An 11301-nucleotide genomic window follows, 5' to 3' on the forward strand; every position below is an offset into this window, starting at 1 on the left:
GGCCATATCAAGACACCGACGGCATGGCATTCTCAAATCAATCTGTTCAAGTTTTAATATATCGACCACTCGAGGAGAGCTGAGAGAGGGAGAGCTTCTCCTCTCACAAATGCCAGGGAAAGTGGGGTTGATTTTCACGGGAAGATGCACTTTCGGAGAAAATGTTTAATCAACGTGAGGGCACACTTGTGTGGTTTTGTGTGAGCCCTGCAGAGTGGCTGAGACTCCTGGTCTGGGAGTTGTTAATATACATTACCATTGGTTTGTATCATAGACAGGCCTCTCCTATTAAAAGGCCCAGCAATCTTTCCTCAGCAATAAATGCACTCATAGAGGTGAGGTACTAGGAGTCCTAGCCATGGGTGCCAGTCCTGATGAATGGAAGTCTTTGGCCCACTAAGAGCTGAGAGAGAAAGTAGAAATAAAAGCCTTGTTTTACATAGACTGGTTGGTTCAAGAGATTGGAGAATACTATCACTTATTGTGTGGTGGTGGCACAATGTGGGAAGAGAGGAGCTGTGGAGTGCTGGGTCAAAAAATCCATCCTCTCACAGTTCCTCTTGGAAAGGCAAAGGTAAGGAGACGATGGCTGGAGAGAGAGAGAGACTCAGTGAAGTCATAAAGTGTTTCCAAAGAAATGAGTCTAAAATGCTACGTCACATCTGGCATTCTCCATCAACACGTTTGAATCAAGCACCTTGGATGGAACTTAAAGTACATGTATCTTGGGTGGAGATTTTGAAATGAATAACTCTTGGCGTGGAATGCTTTTTGTTCAGGGTTAGGCCAGTAACTTCAATAAACAACTCAAGACATTTTCCTGTATAGCGTAGGTAGGGACCTTTTGCCACATGAGTCTTGAGTCTTGAGACACACATTACATGCCAAATACAGACACATACATACAGTACATGCCATACTCAAGGCCTTTAACTAATGGCATCAAACTCAAAATTCAGATTGTTTCTGGCTTACTTGGTTACATACTGAGTCACACACTGTACTGAAAAGGCAACGTTGAGCAACAATTGTTGCCATTGACAAAGTACTACATTAAATTCTTAAATGCTGTAATTGGCTGGAATGAAAACCAGCACTCACACTGTCTCATTGAATGGTGCAAACCATATTTTTGACCAGTGAGCAATGGAAAGACGAGCAAAACACATTTACGAAACACATTTACAGTGGAATGGTGAGTACACTTCCAGGATTTGCTACATGGTCACTGTTGAAATGCCTTCCAATTAATATACTTAAAACATTAAGGCTTTCAATAGTTGTCTACCAATTGTTAGACATGGACCACATCTGTACGATGAGGCTTTCAAAACAGTGAGGTTCGATAAGCAATGTATATTGAGGGAGGAGCGTTGTTAGGTGCTCTTTCACTTCCACACTGTCATTTTCCATCAAGGTGGACAATAAGTGTTTACCATGGTGAAAACTGAAGAGCAGTATCAAGGCACACGGTTGTGACCAGCTCAACAATGTCTTGCTCACTGTTGCAGAGGTGTTTATAATGGGTGGAGAAGCCAGAGAAAAAAATTAACTGCGTAAAGAGCAAGCAGACTGTCACAATGAAATGGAAATGCTGGGATCTGATGGTCTCTCGGAGCAGTCATGTACCAAACTATTCCCCACGGGGGGGTTCACAGGATAACGCACTAAATGAATGGAGAGATAGGGGTTTCAGAGAGGTTTCTATCTTTTGCAGTTGCAGCCAGTCACCTTGCCATTGATCGGGAAACAATCCTTAGCCAGACCAAGGCCAGATCCATCCCAGGTAAGTGGGCCAGTCCTTGCTCGCGCACTCTAGCCCTTAAGGACCACTTTGGAGTTTCAACTTAAAAAGCTGTGCAGTGATCAAATATTTGGTTTGCCTCAACGCCATAGGTTCACAGTGAAATAGTGGAGAGAGGAAGCTCATATAGAATTATTGTATACATTCCTAAACCTACATAATATATGGACAACATGGACATGGGATGATATTGAATAAAGGACAAGCATGTACAATATCAGAAGGCCATTGCACAAAAGATGGCCTCATGGAAATAAGGCCAGTGGGAGCCTATTATATTTTTGGACTCTCAATTCTGAAATTTCCATCCCCAACTTCAACATTTTCTGCCAAGATAGAACTCCCAAAGGAGGTGGAGTTGCAATCTACTGCAGAGACAGCCTGCAGAGTTCTGTCATGCTATCCAGGTCTGTGCACAAACAGTTTGAGCTTCTACTTTAAAAATCCACCTTTCCAGAAATAAGTCTCTCACTGTTGCCGCTTGTTATTGACCTACCTCAGCCCCAGCTATGCCCTGGACACCGTATGTGAATTAATTGCCCCCCATTTATCTTCAGAGTTTATACTGTTAGGTGACCTAAACTGTGACATGCTTAACACCCCTGCCATCCTGCAATCTAAGCTAGACGCCCTCAATCTCACACAAATTATCATGGAACCTACAAGGTACAACCCTAAATCTCTAAACACAGGCACCCTAATAGATATCATCCTGAACAACCTGCTCTCTAAATACACCTCTGCTGTCTTCAACCAGGATCTCAGAGATCACTGCCTCATTGCCTGCATCTGTAATGGGTCCGAGGTCAAATGACGACCCCTCATCACTGTCAAACGCTCCCAAAAACACTTCAGCGAGCAGGCCTTTCTCATCGACCTGGCCCAGGTATCCTAGAAGGATATTGACCTCATTCCATCAGTACAGGATGCCTGGATATTTTTTTAAAGTGATTTCCTCGCCATCTTAAATAAGCATGCCCCATTCAAAAAATGTAGAACTAAGAACAGATATAGCCCTTGGTTCACTCCAGACCTGGCTGCCCTTGACCAGCACAAAAACATCCTGTGGTGTACTGCATTAGCATCGAATAGCCCCTGCAATATGCAACTTTTCAGGGAAGTTAGGAACCAATATACAGTGCCTTGCGAAAGTATTCGGCCCCTTTGAACTTTGCGACCTTTTGCCACATTTCAGGCTTCAAACATAAAGATATAAAACTGTATTTTTTTGTTAAGAATCAACAACAAGTGGGACACAATCATGAAGTGGAACAACATTTATTGGATATTTCAAACTTTTTTAACAAATCAAAAACTGAAAAATTGGGCGTGCAAAATTATTCAGCCCCCTTAAGTTAATACTTTGTAGCGCCACCTTTTGCTGCGATTACAGCTCTAAGTCGCTTGGGGTATGTCTCTATCAGTTTTGCACATCGAGAGACTGACATTTTTTCCCATTCCTCCTTGCAAAACAGCTCGAGCTCAGTGAGGTTGGATGGAGAGCATTTGTGAACAGCAGTTTTCAGTTCTTTCCACAGATCCTCGATTGGATTCAGGTCTGGACTTTGACTTGGCCATTCTAACACCTGGATATGTTTATTTTTGAACCATTCCATTGTAGATTTTGCTTTATGTTTTGGATCATTGTCTTGTTGGAAGACAAATCTCCGTCCCAGTCTCAGGTCTTTTGCAGACTCCATCAGGTTTTCTTCCAGAATGGTCCTGTATTTGGCTCCATCCATCTTCCCATCAATTTTAACCATCTTCCCTGTCCCTGCTGAAGAAAAGCAGGCCCAAACCATGATGCTGCCACCACCATGTTTGACAGTGGGTATGGTGTGTTCAGGGTGATGAGCTGTGTTGCTTTTACGCCAAACATAACGTTTTGCATTGTTGCCAAAAAGTTCAATTTTGGTTTCATCTGACCAGAGCACCTTCTTCCACATGTTTGGTGTGTCTCCCAGGTGGCTTGTGGCAAACTTTAAACAACACTTTTTATGGATATCTTTATGAAATGGCTTTCTTCTTGCCAATCTTCCATAAAGGCCAGATTTGTGCAATATACGACTGATTGTTGTCCTATGGGCAGAGTCTCCCACCTCAGCTGTAGATCTCTGCAGTTCATCCAGAGTGATCATGGGCCTCTTGGCTGCATCTCTGATCAGTCTTCTCCTTGTATAAGCTGAAAGTTTAGGGGGACGGCCTGGTCTTGGTAGATTTGCAGTGGTCTGATACTCCTTCTATTTCAATATTATCGCTTGCACAGTGCTCCTTGGGATGTTTAAAGCTTGGGAAATCTTTTTGTATCCAAATCCGGCTTTAAACTTCTTCACAACAGTATCTCGGACCTGCCTGGTGTGTTCCTTGTTCTTCATGATGCTCTCTGCGCTTTTAACGGACCTCTGAGACTATCACAGTGCAGGTGCATTTATACGGAGAATTGATTACACACAGGTGGATTGTATTTATCATCATTAGTCATTTAGGTCAACATTGGATCATTCAGTGATCCTCACTGAAGTTCTGGAGAGAGTTTGCTGCACTGAAAGTAAAGGGGCTGAATAATTTTGCACGCCCAATTTTTCAGTTTTTGATTTGTTAAAAAAGTTTGAAATATCCAATAAATGTTGTTCCACTTCATGATTGTGTCCTACTTGTTGATTCTTCACAAAAAATACAGTTTTATATCTTTATGTTTGAAGCCTGAAATGTGGCAAAAGGTCGCAAAGTTCAAGGGGGCCGAATACTTTCGCAAGGCACTGTACATAAGCAGTGAGGAAAGCCAAGGCTAGCTTTTTCAATCAGAAATTTGCATCCTGTAGCAAAAACTCCACAAGGTTCTGGATCACTGTAAAGTCCATGGAGAATAACAGCACCTCCTCCCAGCTGCCCCCTGCACAGAGGCTAGGAAACACGGTCACCATCGATAAATCTACAATAATTGAGAATTTCAATAAGAATTTTTCTACGACTGGCCATGCTTTCTACCTGGCTACCCCTAACCTGGTCAACAGCTCGGCACCCCCCACAGCAACTTGCCCAAGCCTCCCCTATTTCTCCTTCACCCAAATCCAGATAGCAGATGTTCTGAAAGAGCGGCAAAATCTGGACCCCGACAAATCAGCTGGGCTCGACAATCTGGACCCTCTCTTTCTAAAATTATCAGCTGCAATTGTTTCAACCCCTATTACTAGCCTGTTCAACCTCTCTTTTGTATCGCCTGAGATCCCTGAAGATTGGAAAGCTGCCGCAGTCATCCCCCTCTTCAAAGGGAACGACTCTAGACCCAAACTGTTACAGACCTATATCTATCCTACCCTGCCTTTCTAAAGTTTTCGAAAGCCAAGTTAGCAAACAGATCACCGACCATTTTGAATCCCACCGTACCTTCTCCGCTATGCAATCTGGTTTCCTAGCTGGTCATGAGTGCACCTTAGCCACGCTCAAGGTCCTAAACGATATCATAACCGCCATCGATAAAAAACAATACTGTGCAGCTGTATTCATCGACCTGGCCAAGGTTTTCGACTCTGTCAATCACCGCATTCTTGTTGGCAGACTCAACAGCCTTGGTTTCTCAAATGACTGCCTCGCCTGGTTCACCAACTACTTCTCAGATAGAGTTCAGTGTGTCAAATCGGAGGGCCAGTCGCAAAAACCATCAAGCGCTATGATGAAACTGGCTCTCATGAGGACCTGCCACAGGAAAGGAAGACCCAGAGTTACCTCTGCTACAGAGGATAAGTTAATTAGAGTTAACTGCACCTCAGATTGCAGCCCAAATAAATGCTTCACAGAGTACTAAATGACTAAAGGACACCAATAATAAGTAGAGATTTGCTTGGGCCAAGAAACACAAGTTAATTAGAGTTAACTGCACCTCAGATTGCAGCCCAAATAAATGCTTCACAGAGTACTAAATGACTAAAGGACACCAATAATAAGTAGAGATTTGCTTGGGCCAAGAAACACAAGCAATGGACATTAGACTGGTGGAAATCTGTCCTTTGGTCTGATGAGTCCAAATTTGCCATTTTTGGTTCCAACCAGCGTGTCACAGAGTTGGTGAATGGATGATCTCCGCATTTGTGGTTCCCACCGTGAAGCATGGTGGAGGAGGAGTGATGGTGTTGGGGTGCTTTGCTGGTGACACTGTCAGTAATTTATTTAGAATTCAAGGCACACTTAATCAGCATGGGTACCACAGCATTCTGCAACGATACGCCCTCCCATCTGGTTTGCGCTTAGTGGGACAATTTTTTTTTTTCAACAGGACAATGACCCAAAACACACCTCCAGGCTGTGTAAGGGCTATTTGACCATGAAGCAGTGTCACGACTTCTGCCAAAGTTGTTGCCTCTCCTTGTTGAGGCGGTGCTCGGCGTTCGACGTCACCGGTCTTCTTGCCATCATTGATCCATTTTTCATTTTCCATTGGTTTTGTCTTGTCTTCCCACACACCTGTTTTCAATCCCATTCATTACCTGTTGTGTATTTAACCCTCTGTTTCCCCTCATGTCTTTGTCAGAGATTGTTTTATTGTCAGTGTAGATTTATGTTGTATAGGTGCGCGTCGGGTCCTCGTACCCATGTTTGTTGATATATGTACATTTTAGTGTTATGGAGCACGTTACGTGGACTTTATTAAAAGACTCCATTTTACACTCCGTTTGACTCTCCTGCGCCTGACTTCCCTGCCACCTATACACCTATGCCTGACAAGCAGAGTGATGGTGCTGCATCAGATGACCTGGCCTCCACATTCACCTGACCTCAACCCAATTGAGATGGTTTTGGATGAGTTGTACCACAGAGTGAAGGAAAAGCAGCCAACAAGTGCTCAGAAAATGAGGGAACTCAATCAAGACAGTTGGAAAAACAATACCCCTGAAGCTGGTTGAGAGAATGCCAAGAGTGTGCAAAGCTGTCATCAAGGCAAAGTGTGGCAATTTTGAATAATGCAAAATATAAAATATGGTTTGATTTGTTTAACACTTTTTTTGTTACTACAAGATTCCATTTGTGTTATTTCATAGTTTTGGTGTCTTCACTATTATTCTACAATGTAGAAAATATAAAAAAAGATTGAAAAACCTTTGAATGTGTCCAAACTTTTGACTGGTACTGTAAGTAAATGAGATATTTCTGTATTTCATTTTCATCAAATTTGCTGAAATTTCTCAAAACATTTTAAGAAAGCCTGTCTCTTTAAGAACTCAGTGATGATGTCACTGCTATCAGAAGCTGACAGAGTGTTCAGTTCATTGACCTATTGCATCAGGATAAAAACGGAATGTTTCTAAATGTGAAATCTTATGTTTATTTGACTTTAATGACAAAGAAATAGAAAATATTCCTGTAAAGGACTGTGTTAAATATTTAGGAATACATCTGTCAAAAAACCACTTTGTCAGACAACATTTGAATATCTATCCTAAAATTAAGAAAGCCAAAAATGTAGTCAATAATTGGCTCCAAAGAGATCTTTCTATACTTGGGCAAGTACTTCTGTCTCGTTTTGTGTACCCCTCATTATCGTTATGTGTAAATCCTGCTACTTGTAAAGAGATCAAGATCTTTCTTGACTTCATCTGGAAAAATATGTCTCACAAACTAAAAAGTCAGTCCTTTCTAACAAAGGAGCTGAAGGTGGACTAGAAGTGTTGGATTTTGTTGACATAAATAACACTTCAAGATAAACTGGTTCAATATGGTATTTCATTCCAAACAATGTTTTTAATTAGTTGGGAGGTCTTCAATTTTTACTGAAATGTAATTATATTCCTGAAAGATTACCTGCTAAATTGGCTAGGTTTCACCAACAAGCTTTAATGGCCTGGAAAATATGTTTCCTGCACAATTTTTCCCCACATAAAACTCTTTTGTGGAATAATTCAGACATAACTATAAGGAATAAGTCATTGTTCTACCCCAGCTGGCATGAGAGGAATGTTGATTTTGTTCTTGATGTTTTTGACAACAACGGTAATATTCTCACATATGAACAATTTATAACATCGAAAGAGTTTCCAATAGAGAGAGTTTTTTCTGTGATCAAAGCCTTCCCAGTGGTCTAACTACACTAATGAAAACTCATCTGAGCTTTGGTAATGATCACAAAGTTTATCCAGAACTCAGATTGGAATGCGTGGGCTTACTTGATAAATCTTGTTGTAATAAATATATAAGACACATTCTTCATTCACAAAACCAACTTACACCGAGAAGAAAGTTTTTCTGGAACACGCTTATTCCTGACATTGTCTGGAAAAATGCATGGTTAAGTCCTTACAAATATTGTATACCAAACAAAGTTAAGGAAGTGCAATTTTACATAAGATATATCCATGTAATTCTATGATATCCAAATTTGTGGCAATTAACGATATCTGTGTTTTCTGTGAAAAAGAAGGTGAGAATCTGTCTCACTTGTTCTTTGAATGTAAATTTGTGTCAGAATTTTGGGAAAACCTTGCAAAATACTTATTTACCATTATGAACACTACCTATGTTTTTGACATGAAAGATATAATATGTTACTATTGCAATGATAACAAGACCACTGAAATTATTGTGCATTTTTTTATTCTTGTTTGCGAAATACTTCATAAGCAAACAAAAATTCCAAAATTCTATACCAAATATATATTTTTGATTGAATTAGATTTTATTAAAACATTAACCCTTGTGAACAATAACAATAAGATTTTTTCAGAGTGATTACAATTGCACTGGAATTGTTTATTTTTTTAATATCTTTTGTTTGATTTAGTATTTTCTCGTTAATACCTGCATTCTGTTTTGTATGATGTAAGAATGTAAATTGTTGACCTGTATTTTGAATTTAAAAAAAAAAGTAAAAAAAAAAGAAAAAAAAAGAAATGTTCAGTTCATTAACAAGTGCAGCTCGCCACTTACTACTTGTGAACACAAATCAAAAACAATTCTGACCAATTTATTAATCACTGTGCGTGAATAGCAGTAATGTAAGTAAGGTATTTGTTTTCCCCCTGTTTTACTGACAAAGTTGTCAATAGTTAACATTTTTCATCATTATTACAGCATTCTGTATCTCGTTTTGACGCAAACTATCTAACATTGTTAGTAAACATTTCACCTTTAATTGTTTGCTGGTTAGTCTGATCTTGCTTGCTAATTGTATGTTCATTTCAGTCATTGGATTATTATAACAGATGAGAGCTGTATAACTTGTTTTGTTATTGCTAAATGAATGTGCCTTATCTTAGTATTGATGCCATTGTATACATGTTTATTATTATTTCCAGAGCACATTTTGTTTGGGATAAAATGACAGTAAATTGGATAATCACAGCTGGGTGACATGGCACAGAATTGCAAAAATGGTTCATCTCCAATCAACATTAACGTACCCTAAACTGAGGAACTGGCTCTTTCACCATCTCTCTAATAGGAGTAACTTTACCTACTCTCTAATTCAAAGGTTTTCACTTTGTCATTATGGGGTATTGTGTGTAGATGGGTGAGATTTATTTTGTTGAATTAATCCATTTTGAACTCAGGCTGTAACCAAAGGTGGAATAAGTCAAATGGTATACATGCTTTCTGAAGGCACTGTGGTGTATAAGAGATCATACAAGATGTTTTGTAATGATTTCTATGTTGAAGACCTAAAGAATATTTGGCAGTCTGTGTAATGAGGAGCAACCAGACGCTGCACATAACACATTTACAGTGTATTTGGAAAGTATTCAGACCCCTTGACCTTTTCCACATTTTGTTACGTTACAGCGTTATTCTAAAATGGATTAAATCATTTCTCCTCTCATCAATCTACACACAATACCCCATAATGACAAACCAACAACTGGTTTTTAGAGATTTGTGCAAATGTATTCAAACAGAAATTTTACATTTACATAAGTATTCAGACCCTTTACTCAGTACTTTGTTGAAGCACTTTTGGCAGTGATTACAGCCTTGGGAATGATGCTACAAACTTGGCACACCTGTATTTGGGGAGTTTCTGCAATTATTTTCTGCAGATCCTCTCAAGCTCTGTCAGGTTGGATGGGAAGCATTGCTGCACAGATATTTTTCAGGTCTCTCCAGAAATGTTCGATCAGGTTCAAGTCCGGGCTCTGGCTGGGCCACTCAAGAACATTCAGAGACTTGTCCTGAAGCCACTCCTATGTTGTCCTGGTTGTGTACTTAGGGTCGTTGTCCTGTTGGAAGGTGAACCTTTTCATCAAGGATCTCTCTGTACTTTGCTCTGTTCATCTTTCTCTCGATCCTGACTAGTCTCACAGTCCCTGCTGCTGAAAAACATCCACACAGCATGATGCTGCCACCACTATGCTTCACTGTAGGGATAGTGCCAGGTTTCCTCCAGGTGTGATGCTTGGCATTCAGGCCAAAGAGTTTAATCTTGTTTTCTTTAGACCAGAGAATCTTGTTTCTCATGGTCTGATTCCTTTAGGTGCCTTTTGGCAAACTCCAAGCTGGCTGTCATGTGCCTTTTACTAAGGAGTGGCTTCTGTCTGGCTAATCTACTATTAAGGCCTGATTGGTGGAGTCCTACAGAGATGGTTGTTCTTCTGGAAGGTTCTTCCATCTCCACAGAGGAACTCTGGAGCTCTGTCAGAGTGACCATCAGGTTCTTGGTCACCTCCCTGACCCAGGCCCTTCTACCCCAATTGCTCAGTAAGGCCTGGTGGCCAGCTCTAGAAGGAGTGTTGGTGGTTCCAAACTTCTTCCATTTAAGAATGATGGAGGCCACTGTTCTTAGGGACCTTCAATGCTGCAGAAATGTTGTGGTACCCTTCCCCAGATCTTTCCCTTGACACGTTCCTGTCTCGGAGCTCTACGTTGGACTCCAATCAAGTTGTAGAAACATCTAAAGGATGATCAATGGAAACAAGATTCACCTGAGCTCTATTTCGAGTCTCATAGCAAAGGGTCTGAATACTTACTTAAATAAGATATTTCTGTTTTTTATTTTTAATACATTAGCAAAAAATCAACAACAAAAAAGCGTTTGCTTTGTCTTTATTGGGCATTGTGTGTAGATTGATTAGAACAAAAAAAATGTCATTAATTTTTGAGTAAGGTTGTAACATAACAAAATGTGGAGAAAGCCACTTCAGAACACTTCCGAATGCATTGTATGAAAAGGCTTGTTCCTGTTACGAATAAGCATTATGGTAAAAACTGCTAAATCCTTGTGGCTTGATGTGGAACTGACAAATGGTGTGGTTGAGAGGGATGAGGAAAAAGGAATGGCAAATGAGTCTGGCTGCACAGCTGATCGTCAAACGTGCTGTAAATTGAGAAGTCATGTGACTAAACTAAACAAAAAGAATAAGAAACTTTACAAATAAGCAAAGATAAATTATATAAAGAATGATGGTAAAAAGCTTTGGAGCAACTTAAATACAATTTTGGGCAAAAACGCAAACACAGCTCCATCCTTCATTGAATCAGATGATTGATTCATCACAAAACACATTTATATTTCC

The sequence above is a fragment of the Oncorhynchus masou genome, chromosome 32 (assembly GCF_036934945.1).
Source record: "Oncorhynchus masou masou isolate Uvic2021 chromosome 32, UVic_Omas_1.1, whole genome shotgun sequence".
NCBI lineage: Eukaryota > Metazoa > Chordata > Actinopteri > Salmoniformes > Salmonidae > Oncorhynchus > Oncorhynchus masou.